Source organism: Triticum aestivum, chromosome 4A (assembly GCF_018294505.1).
Source record: "Triticum aestivum cultivar Chinese Spring chromosome 4A, IWGSC CS RefSeq v2.1, whole genome shotgun sequence".
In the NCBI taxonomy this organism is placed as follows: domain Eukaryota; kingdom Viridiplantae; phylum Streptophyta; class Magnoliopsida; order Poales; family Poaceae; genus Triticum; species Triticum aestivum.
In genome coordinates this window covers 264,382,164-264,394,210 of record NC_057803.1, presented here as the reverse complement: position 1 = coordinate 264,394,210, position 12,047 = coordinate 264,382,164, and positions in this window count along the sequence as shown.

The window sequence follows — 12,047 nt, the reverse complement described above, 5'->3', positions numbered from 1 at the left end:
TTGTGTCCAAGTTATGATGGGTGGCTCATCCTTCTCGCGGTGTTGCTCTATCACTTGTTCCCACCAAATGAGGACATTGTCTTGGAACTCGAGGGATGCCATGGTGATCTACTTTTCCTCATCATAGTTGTGAAGAAGGAATATCTTGTCGACTTTCAATGCCCATGATAAGTACTCCTTGGGGTCATTGCTTCCGGAAAACTTTGGCATGGTGAACTTGAGCTTGCCATAGCGGAGTTCTTCATCATAGTGACGATGTTGGAATCGCTCTTGGTGAGGTGGAGGGTCTTCACGCACTTGCTCCAGTTGGTGTTTCTCTTGGCGTGGAGGAAGATCATTGACGTGGATGTGCTCTTGGCGTAGTGGAGGGCGAGGCATGTGTTCACAGTTTTGCCTTTCATGTTGTTCTTCATGTCGGGCGGCTTCTTCTTGTATTTCCCGACGTAGAGCTTCCTCTTGCTCGCGTACTTGGCGACTGCGTCGGGCAACGGCTCGAGTGGACTCTCAGAGTGCGTCTTGCGCTGCTTGAGCTTGATCTTCACGCCGTTGTTGTTGTCGAAGTGCTTCGGCGTCTTGCTCCTCTTGGTGTTTGCGCGCCTTCTCTTCCTCTTGTCGGCGTTGGCATTGCCTTTCTTGTGCTTCCTCAAAGGTAGCTTGGTTTTGGCGATGTTGATGTTCTTGCGCTAGAAGTTGCTCTTGAGGATCGATGCCATGAAGAGGATTGCGGTTTGCTTGACAGTTTTGGCGCGCGGCTCATCGAAGAGTGTTTATGTCACGATACTTGAGCCGGAGATTGTGTTGTCGGAGTGTTGACTTGAGTGGCTCCGTCTTGAGTAGGACGACGAGGTAGAAGAGCAGTTGACCAATAAGGCACAAATCTCATCCATTCTTGAATTTCTCTCTTGTTTTTTTGTTGAGCTTGTTGTCGAAGTGGTCTCTTGTACGTTGCTCGGAGAGGCGTAAGTCAGTGGCAAGATGGTCTATGCGGTCGCTCATTGCTTATTGTTCTTGATGCAAAGCTCATTGTGCGCCAAAGAGGTGTCTCTTGGTGACGTAGGAGGTCATGTCGTCGTCTTGCTCAATGAAGAGTGGGTTGATAGAAGAACTCGACCTATCCATCATGTGGAAGTGGTGATGAGTAGGAAAATGAGAGAAGAAAACCAAAGTTACCTTTTCCTAAGATTGTGGATGTAACAAGTATGATCGCACGTGATGCTATAGTAGGAGAATTGGTACCGGGTATTGTTTCAAACACCTACATGTAAAAGGCTTATGGAGGAGCTCGGATAGGAAGTGGCACAAATAATTCAAGCAAATCTTAGTCAAGATGTTGAAAAAGTTGAGAAGATTCACAAATGGAAAGTAAGACGAATAGATAAACCCAAGATAACACTCGGAACGCACACACACGGAAGATAAATGGGATTCACACAACCAAGGGGTGTGCTCTAAGATGTGGAACCACGGAAAATGCTCTTGTTGTACGGATACTAGAGAGACGCTAGCTCGATTGCTCCAATGGGCTAGATATGCTAGTGCACCAACGTAAGAGACAAACGGGTCGTCTCACTATCCCAAGTATGCTTATGTATGTATGAACCAAAGTGATGAACTAGTCAAAGTGGCTCAATGCTATTGCTTACAAGTTCTTGCTTCTCTTCTCTTTTGCTTAAAAGCTTTTTTTTACTTTGCGACAATGTTTGATATGCGAGCCACAATGCGAGATAACAAGTAGTATATGCACGGGAGAGACATAACACTAATGGTGCACTAAGGCATGGCCCGACAATACTCAACAAGCTAGTCTCGATGGGTAAGCTACACAAAAGGGGCTCGAAGCTATCAAGGTAATGGCAAGGGTAGCACAAAGGCGTCGTCGAAGTTACCGTCCGTGTTTACGATTGGTATGAAGATGATGTTGTTGGAGCTGATGTGGAGTCCGGGTCAATGATTGATTGGCGGTGATCATGATGTCGAATCGTGCCTAAGTAGCCGAAACACCTTAGGACATGAGAGAAAAACCGCAACCCAAAACTCAAACAACCACGAGAAATATTGCGGAACAGCACAAGTGGTGGTGGGGTGTCAAAATGAAGGAAAACAGAAAATGGCCGAAGTGCTCTGGATGGTCCGTGTACACGGTGTAAGTGAGGCCCATGTGCAGAGGGTCTCGTGTGCACGGGGTCCCGATGGCCCGTGTGCACGGGGTCCTGTGTGAGCGGACGAACGGCTCCGGATCCGTGGGGATTTTCAACTTTGAGGCCAAATTCGATGGATTGAAAGGTGGGGAGGATGGTAGGGGGTAGATCCACTTGCCAAACACCAAATTTGTGGATCAAAAGAACCAAATCTCACAAGATCAACAAATTGCAAGAAAAGTTTTTGGGGCTATTTTTGGTGGGGATTTTCGGATTAGGACGATAAGCAACAAAAGCAAACTAGAAAGTGAAGGGTAGGTACTCCAAGATGTGAATCAACCTTTCTCATGATACCAAGATGTTGTAGGGTGAAACCCTAGGATGGATCTTTTCACACTTGGAGGGGGAAAAGGGAGATTAACACCAAGAACACAAAGAGGAAATCACCCCAACAATACGAAATTACACATCCACTAGAATAGCAAACACAAGATCCACAACTTCACAAACACAATCAAAGGAAAGATACAATGGTAGAGTTCTTCTCACTCCTAAGAGATGAGGTCTTGAAGGTAGTCTTCTCCTTGTGGAGGGCTTTGAAATCCACAAGGATTCTTCCCTAAAGGGGTCTTGATACACAAGAGCAAAGGTAGAAGGAGCAAAGCTCACAAATATCTCATCTAATACTTTGCTAACCCTAAACATGGTCCTAGGTACGACTTATATTGCCTTGGGGTCGAACTAGATGAAAGGGAGGGCGAAGAGGCAATCTCAGCCGGCCATCCTGGGAGGCCCATGCGCACGGGGTGCTATAGACGTAGCTCCCTGTGTAGCCCGTGGGCACGGGGTCACGGGGGCCCGTGCGCAAGGGGTCGCCTGGGACCTTCTGTCTAGATTCTTGGGGACTCCTTTGTCATTGGTGACTTGGGGCGCTTCTCCTTGGACTTGGTGGTGCTCCTTAGCTGCGTGGTGGTGTTCCTCTTCGTACCTAATGAGGCATATAGTATCCGATGGAGGCGAAGGTGTCCCGATGTTTCGATGAGATGGTGGCTATCGTTTTCTGTGGGAGTCGACCTTGACGATCCTACTATGAATGTGCGAGACGTCGCGACTTAGCAATCTCTAAACCAACTTCCAAGGGGTTATTGACCACGCCGGAGCATGATCAACCTAACCACGAGGGTATGTTTCCTGCGAGCAAATGAAGAACAAGCAAGAAATTGAGATTGCAATCTGGATATTGCGAATATAAGAGGAAAGCTTTATTGATGAAGGTGGGGTTCTGTCACGCCTTTGTCTGCTCGTTGAACACAAACAAAGTATGCGAAGTTGCAGCAATGGCGAACTTATAATCTAAACAAAACCCAACGTCTAAACGATGCACTAAGGGCTGTATATATGGAGGCGAGAGGGGGGAATTTCGTGGCCCTTGGAGGAGGGGTCCGAAACCAACCCTAACTCTTGTTTCCCCACACATACAGATTCTAAAAAGAGCCTATAATCAAGTATTTCAAAATTACATGGGTCGGGCCCAAAATAAGGTGATGCAGAACCTAGAATAGCCTATGGACGAAATTTATGAAGTGGCATCTTGTATATTTCTTCCAAGGCTTCATGCACTCATTATGGTGGCTTCAATGTCCTGGAATCATCACTTGTAACTCCGTTCTTGTTCCCCTTGCGCACGCCATCATCTCCATGCTTGAACTTGCTCCAAGGTTCATCTTTCCTGTCCAAGCTAGGGCCTTCATTTGTAAGAAAAACAAATGTATCCAATTCAAGAAGCATCATATTCTCATGAACATTAGAATCGTTACCAAGAAATGAAAGTATCTAGTAATTTAATTAGCATGCACGTGCTCTAGTAATTGGTCCAGTATGTATAGCGGCAGGGGCTTTGGGTGTAACAATGTTATTGATGTCCTCATCATCCTCCCCTTCTTGAAATAAAGTTGTCCTCGACGGAAGCTCATCTTCCCTCACCCAAATAAGGCTTCAAATCTGCAATGTTAAAAATGGGACTAACCCCAAAATCTCAATGTTAACTGTGCCATTTTTGAGAATCTATCAACGACAACAAATACACGTGGCAAGGCGCGATTGGGCGCGGTGGCGGTGGCGGACGCGTCCGACCCGAACGGACGTGTCCGGCGGCACGAGGAGAGGGAGAGATAGGGTTTGCACCGCGAATTTCGGAGGGGAAGGTGTTTTTATAGGAGAGTCCAAATGGAGAGCGATTTTGGACCACGCAATCGTGATCGAATGGCCGAGAGGATGGAGGGGGTTTGGATGGGTTATTGGGCCACTTTGGAGGGGTGTTGGGCTGCAACACACACGAGGCCTTTACGGTTCCCCGGTTAACCGTTGGAGTATCAAACGGACTCCAAATGGCACGAAACTTGACAGGCGGTCTACCGGTAGTGTACCAAGGCAGCTTGGCAGAACTTGGTCCATTCCGAGATTGTTTAACACCCGCACATGAAAAGAGACAAAAGGAGGCGCCGGAGGACGTAGGAGTGTCGGATCGCAAAATGGACAACGGGGAAAAAGCTCGGATGCATGAGACGAACACGTATGCAAATGAGATGCACATGATGACATGATATGAAATGCATGACATGGACAAAATGAAAAATGAAGACAAAAGCAAACAACGAGGGAATATCATAACTTAGAGCCTAAAATGGCAAGAGTTGGAGTACAAATTTGGTAAATTACATCCGGGGTGTTACAACACTCCACCACTACGAAAGGATCTTGTCCCGAGATCTAGGACTGAAAGAACTCCGAATATTCAGAACGAAGGTGGTCCTCACGTTCCCAGGTGGCTTCTCAGTCGGAATGATGTGACCACTTCACTTTCAGGAATTTGATAGACTTATTGCGAGTCTTGCGCTCAGTTTCTTCAAGGATAGCAACGGGATGCTCATGATAAGACAGGTCTTCTTGGAGATCAATCTCTTTGAAGTTGATGGTGCGGTCAGGAGTCTTGAAACATTTGCGAAGCTGAGACACGTGAAAAACGTCGTGCACATTTGCAAAGTTGGATGGAAGCTCAAGTTGATAGGCAAGGTCGCCTCTTTTGCCAATGATCTTGAAAGGACCCACATATCTAGGGGCAAGCTTCCCTTTGATACCGAAGCGACGAGTACCTTTCATTGGAGAGATGCGGGGGTAGACATGGTCTCCTATCTCGAAAGCCAAGTCACGATGCTTGCTATGATAGTAACTCTTCTGGTGCGATTGCGCGGCTTCGAGATTTTCACGAATGACTTTGCACATTTCTTCAGCCTCTGTGATCAAGTCATTGCCAAGAAGTTTGCGTTCACCAGTCTCTGACCAGTTAAGAGGAGTACGGCACTTTCTGCCATATAGAATCTCGAATGGGGCCTTGCCCGAACTTGCTTGGAAGTTGTTGTTGTAGGAGAACTCGGCATATGGAAGACCATATTCCCACTTCATACCGAAATAAATGACACAAGCCCTGAGCATATCTTCAAGAATTTGATTAACTCGCTCGACTTGTCCACTAGTTTGAGGATGGAAGGCTGTCTGAAGTGAATGTTGGTGCCCATGGCCTTCTGAAAGGAGTCCCAGAACTTAGAAGTAAATATGCTTCCACGATCTAAAGATATCAACTGCGGAATGCCGTGCAAAGAGACAATCTTGGAGGTATATAGCCCTGCCAACTGATCTGCTATGATAGATTCTTTGATAGGAAGAAAATGAGCCACTTTAGTGAGCTTGTCGATGACAACAAAGATAGCATGATTGCCACGTTTGGACTTGGGAAATCCAGTCACGAAGTCCATCTCAATATGATCAAACTTCCATTCTGGAATGGCAAGAGGTTGGAGGAGACCAGATGGCCGTTGGTGTTCCGCTTTCACTCTTCTACAGACATCACATTCATTCACGAACTGAGCAATCTCGCGCTTCATTCGAGTCCACCAATATGACTGCTTGAGGTCATGGTACATCTTTGTACTTCCAGGATGAATAGATAGGAGTGAATTGTGAGACTCGTTCATAATGACTTTACGAAGGTCGCTTTAGGAACCACAATTCGATCCTCGAAGAATACAGTATCTTTGTCATCAAGGCGATAGCACTTGTACTTGGGTTGGCTCTTGGCAATCCCATTTTTCACCTTCTTCACCATTGCATCAAGAAGTTGAGCCTCACGAATTTGATCTTCCAGAGTAGGAGAGACTTGGAGGTTGGCAAGAAATCCTTGACGAACAACTTGGAGATTAAGTTTGCGGAAAGCTTCACAAAGATCCGGTTGAAAGGGCTTGAGAATCAAACTGTTGTAGTAAGCCTTCCTGCTCAAAGCGTATGCAATGACATTGGCCTTGCCTGAAGTATATTCGATACTCGGATTATACTCTTGAATCATTTCGACCCAACGAGTCTGCCTGAGGTTGAGGTTGGGCTGAGTGAAGATGTACTTGAGACTCTTATGATTAGTGAATATGTCCACTTTCCTTCCCAACAATAGATGTCTCCATGTTAAAAGAGCATGGACAACTGCCGCCAACTCGAGGTCATGAGTAGGGTAGTTCTTTTCGTTGGGCTTCAACTGGCGAGAGGTATAGGCCACAACTTTCTTCTCTTGCATTAACACAACACCGAGACCTTGCAGGGAAGCATCACAGAAAACTTCGAATGGTTTGGATTCATCAGGAGGAGTCAGAACTGGAGCTGTGACTAACTTCTCTTTGAGGGTGTTGAAAGTGATGTCACATTCAGGCATCCAGACATACTTCTCATGCTTCTGGAGGAGGTTGGAAAGAGGTTTCATGATCTTACAGAAATTCTCAACGAATCTTCGACAATAGCTTGCAAGCCCAAGGAAACTGCGGAGCTGCTTCACATTCTGAGGCGGTTCCCAATTTGCAATTGCAGACACCTTCTTAGGATGTACAGCTATGCCCTTGGCAGAGATGATATGGCCAAGGTAGAGAACCTCATCGAGCCAAAACTCGCACTTTGAAAACTTTGCATAGAACTGATGTTCTCTGAGTTTGTCCAGCACCAATCTCAAGTGCTTGGCATGATCCTCTTTGTTCTTGGAAAAGACCAAAATATCATTGAAATACACCAAGACGAAGTCATTTGTGTAAGGGTTGAAGATGAAGTTCATCATGCGAGAGAACGTTCGAGGAGCATTGACAAGGCCGAAAGACATGACAGTGTATTCATAAGAACCATAGCTTGTTTTGAATGCTGTCTTGGGGTTATCTTGTTCACGAATGCAAATCTGATGATAACCCATACGAAGGTCAATCTTGGAGAATACTTGAGCACCTTTGAGTTGTTCGAAAAGCTCGTTGATGTTGGGAAGTGGGTACTTGTTCTTTATGGTCTTCTTTTTCAATGGGCGGTAGTCGACACAGAGTCGGTCTGTGCCATCTTTCTTCTTGACAAAAAGAACACCACAACCCCATGGAGAAGAACTCGGTCGGATCAGACCCATACGCTCTTGTATATCGAGTTGTTTCTTTAGCTCCTTCAACTCTTCTGGTCCAAGCTTGTAAGGACGTTTGCAAACAGGTTCCGTGCCAGGCTCAAGATCAATGACGAATTCAACTGGCTAGTGAGGAGGCATTCCTGGAAGCTCTTCTGGAAAGACGTCTTGATATTCACAAACGACTGTAATCTGAGAGATGGCATTCAACTGGCCCTTCTCATTGAGAGAAAATAGTCGAATGGTATCGTCACGAGTGGCATAGATGATCACATCCTCAGACGAGTGTGTCAATTGAATCTGCCTAGCAGTACAATCAAGCTGAGCCATGTGCTTAGAAAGCCAGTCCATGCCGAGAATTAGATCAATATCCGAGTCACCCAGAACAATTGGAGAAGCCAGAAATTTGTAGTCGCCCATCTCGATAGAAACATCCGGGACACAAATATTAGCTGACATTTGCTTGCCCGGGGACACAATTGATAAAGTTATATGCAATTGTTGATAATCACACTCATACTTTGATGCAAAAGGTTTTGAAATGAAACAATGCGATACACTAGTATCAAAGAGAACTTTGCCGGAATAGAGTTAACTGGGAGGTTACCCATGATCACTTTTGACGAGTCCTCTGCCTGAGCTGCATTCATCATGTTAACCTTGACATGCTTGGGATTATGCTTGACCACTACATTGCTGGCAGATCTCACAGGAGGAGGAGGCGGAAGGCGCCTCTGGTTGAAGCATTTGTTCGCACAGTGCCCCTTCTGCTGACACTTGTTGCACGTAACCTCTGAGAGCGGGCGGTGATACGGAGCACTTGACCTTGGAGCATGAGATGAAGCTTTGTTCCAATAGCCTCGGTTGGGTGGGTGTGAAGATCCATTGCCACCTTTGCTCTTCTGCTGATAAGGCTGACGGGACGGAGGAGGAGGAGGCAACCAGAACTTTTGCTGCTTAGCTGCCACTTGAGTTGAAGAAGAAGAAGAAGGAGTTGCATCCCTGACTCTCCTCTTAGATGCATCGCACTTGAGCTGAGCGGCCTCTCGCTTTAGTGCCATGTTGTAGAAATCATCATACTTGGTCAGCTCAAAAAGCACAAGAGCTAGTTGCAGATCTTCTCTGAGGCCACCTCTGAATTGATAAATCATGATTTTCTCGTCAGGGACGTCTTGTTTGGCGAAGCGAGCGAGCCTCTGGAATAGGATGTTGTATTGGTAAACAGACAAGCTGCCTTGCTTTAGATTGCGGAACTCCTCACGCTTACTCTCAACAACACTTTGAGGAATGTGGTGAGCTTTGAAGTCTTGGCGGAAATCATCCTAGGTAATCACACGACCTCCTCTGGAATCTTTGTATTGTTGATACCACTCAGCAACTTGGTCTTTGAGTTGGAACGAAGCAAACTTGACAAAGTCCTCAGGCCTGACGTTGCTACACTCAAAATGTTTGCAGATATCCACGAGCCAATCATCAGCGTCTATGGCCTCGACACCGTTACTGAAAGACTTCGGCTGGTATGCGAGGAACTGGTTGAGGGTAGCAAACTGAGCTTGATAGTTGCCATGGCCTTGATTTCCTTGGTTGCGCTCTTGCAAGAGTTGCATAAGCATCTGCGTGTTGGTGTTGGTAGCGGCCATAACAGCTTGCCATCCCTCCGGAGGTGGAGGTGGTGGCGGAGGTTCCGGATTCTGATGCGTTGGAGGATCCATCCTGAAGAGGTTGACATCCGTTAGCATCTTGACAGACCTATATTCAAGCTGAATCAATGGATTTAAATTGCAACATATAGCCTTAACATTCGAACAAGAATGAATGAATGAATTCCAAAGTAAATGATCATACTTCCATAAGTTGAGAAGCCACTTAGATAAAGGTAGAAGAATAAAATCAACAAGGTACAGATATGAACAAATACTTGGTAAGGATTACCCAATCACAAACCAAATATCTGCGGGAAGAAATACTAGAGCTACATGAATTCCCACCTATGAAACTCCCGAAACTTTCTGGTTATGCAATCAGGTGTTGAGGATACAGGGGAAGCATAATATCTCACCCAAAACTAGCAAATCCTACATCTAGTTGTATCCATCCTTCAACACATAACCCAGAAACCTTCGGAAATCATTTACCTCAACCTTCGAAAAGCATCTGTTATACGAGTTATGGCAATACTCTGAACTCCCGCCCCAGTACTGGGTGGCATCGAGGTTATCTCACCATCAACTGCATAAAAGGAGATTTTTTTTATGTCGGCGAACTCAGGTATTCTAGAACTGCAACGATAAAATTGTGACGACAACACCTCGGAGCTCAACTCCCCGGGACACTGCCACAACCCCTAAATGTCAGGAGGCACAAAGAACAATGTTCTCATCACAAAACCATCGGAATTTTCCAAGATACCCGCGTGATCCTAAATTTTTTTAGTGAAATTTGAGAAGAGAAGAGTCAAAACTCTATGTCAGGAGGCCTCACCAGAGCGACGAAGGGACTGAGGAGTAAAAATAATCCTACTCTCCGATATATATAATACTATAAGACTCAAAACATTTTTCTAGACTCAACAACACCAACGATTCAATCAAGCAGGGGGCTCCTAAGTCGGGGAAGGCTCTGATTACCAACTTGTAACACCCACGATGCGGATATATCTCCCACGTGTCGGAGCATGACTTAGAGGCATAACCGCATTGTAGGCATGTCGCAAGAGGGGTAATCTTTACACATCCCATGTACTGAACAAGAAAGAGATAAAGAGTTGGTTACAATCACCACTTGACACCATACATAAATATAGCATTACATCAACCAGAATACAATCAAGGTCTGACTACGGAACCAAAATAAAGAAAACCCCAAATGCATAGATTCCCGGTCGCCCAACTGGGCTCCACTATTGATCGTCTGGAAAGGAAACATAGTAACGTCATGAATCCTTGTCGAACTCCCACTTGAGTTCGGTCGCATCCCCTATACTGTCATCATCGGCACCTGCATCCGATTTTGGAAGTAATCTGTGAGTCATGGGGACTCGGAAATCTGACACCCTCGCGATCAAGACTATTTAAGCTTATAGGTAGGAAATGGTAGTGAGGTGGAGTTGCAGCAAGCACTAGCATATATGGTGGTTAACTTGCGCAAATGAGAGTGAGAAGAGAAGCAAAGCACAATCGAGAAACTATAAAGATCAAGAAGTGATCCTAAAACTACTTACGTTCAAGCATAACACGAAACCGTGTTCTCTTCCCGGACTCCGCCGAAAAGAGACCATCACGGCTACACACGCTGTTGATTCATTTTAATTAAGTTAAGTGTCAGGTTTTCTACAACCGGATATTAACAAATTCCCATCTGCCCATAACCGCGGGCACGGCTTTCGAAAGTTCAAATCCCTGTAGGGGTGTCCCAACTTAGCCCATCACAAGCTCTCACGGTCAACGAAGGATATTCCTTCTCCCAGGAAGACCCGATCAGACTCGGAATCCCGGTTACAAGACATCTCGACAATGGTAAAACAAGACCAACAAAGCTGCCTGATGTGCTGACAAATCCCAATAGGAGCTGCACATATCTCGTTCTCAGGGTACACCAGATGAGCCAGACGTCGGGTTGGCATAGACCCTGGTTGCCCAGGGGGCGCCGGACATCGCTCAGGTTGGACCAACACTTAGAGAAGCACTGGCCCGGGGGGTTAAAATAAAGATGACCCTTGAGTCCGCGAAACCCAAGGGAAAAAGGTTTAGGTGGCAAATGGTAAAACCAAGGTTGGGCCTTGCTGGAGGAGTTTTATTCAAGGCGAACTGTCAAGGGGTTCCCATTATAACCAAACCGTGTAAGGAACGCAAAATCAAGGAACATAACACCGGTATGATGGAAACTAGGGCGGCAAGAGTGGAACAAAACACCAGGAATAAGGCCGAGCCTTCCACCCTTTACCAAGTATATAGGTGCATTAAAGTAATCAAGATATAATAATGATATCCCAACAATAATCATGTTCCAACAAGGAACAAACTCCAATCTTCACCTGCAACTAGCAACGCTATAAGAGGGGCTGAGCAAAGCGGTAACATAGCCAAACAACGGTTTAGGACAAGGTGGGTTAGAGGTTTGACATGTCAATATGGGAGGGATGATATAGCAAGTGGTAGGTATCGCGGCATAGCAAAAGAGCGGGCAAACTAGCAAGCAAAGATAGAAGTGATTTCGAGGGTATGGTCATCTTGCCTGCAAAGTTCTCCGAGTTGATGTAAGCTTGATCCTCGTAAGCATACTCAACGGGTTCCTCAATCACGTACTCGTCTCCCGACTCTACCAAAGTCAAGAACACAAGCAAAGGAAAACACAATCAACCACGGTGCAATGCGCAAGCAACATGATGCAAAACATGGCATGATATGCGGGATGTGATATGCAATGCATATGCGTGGTAC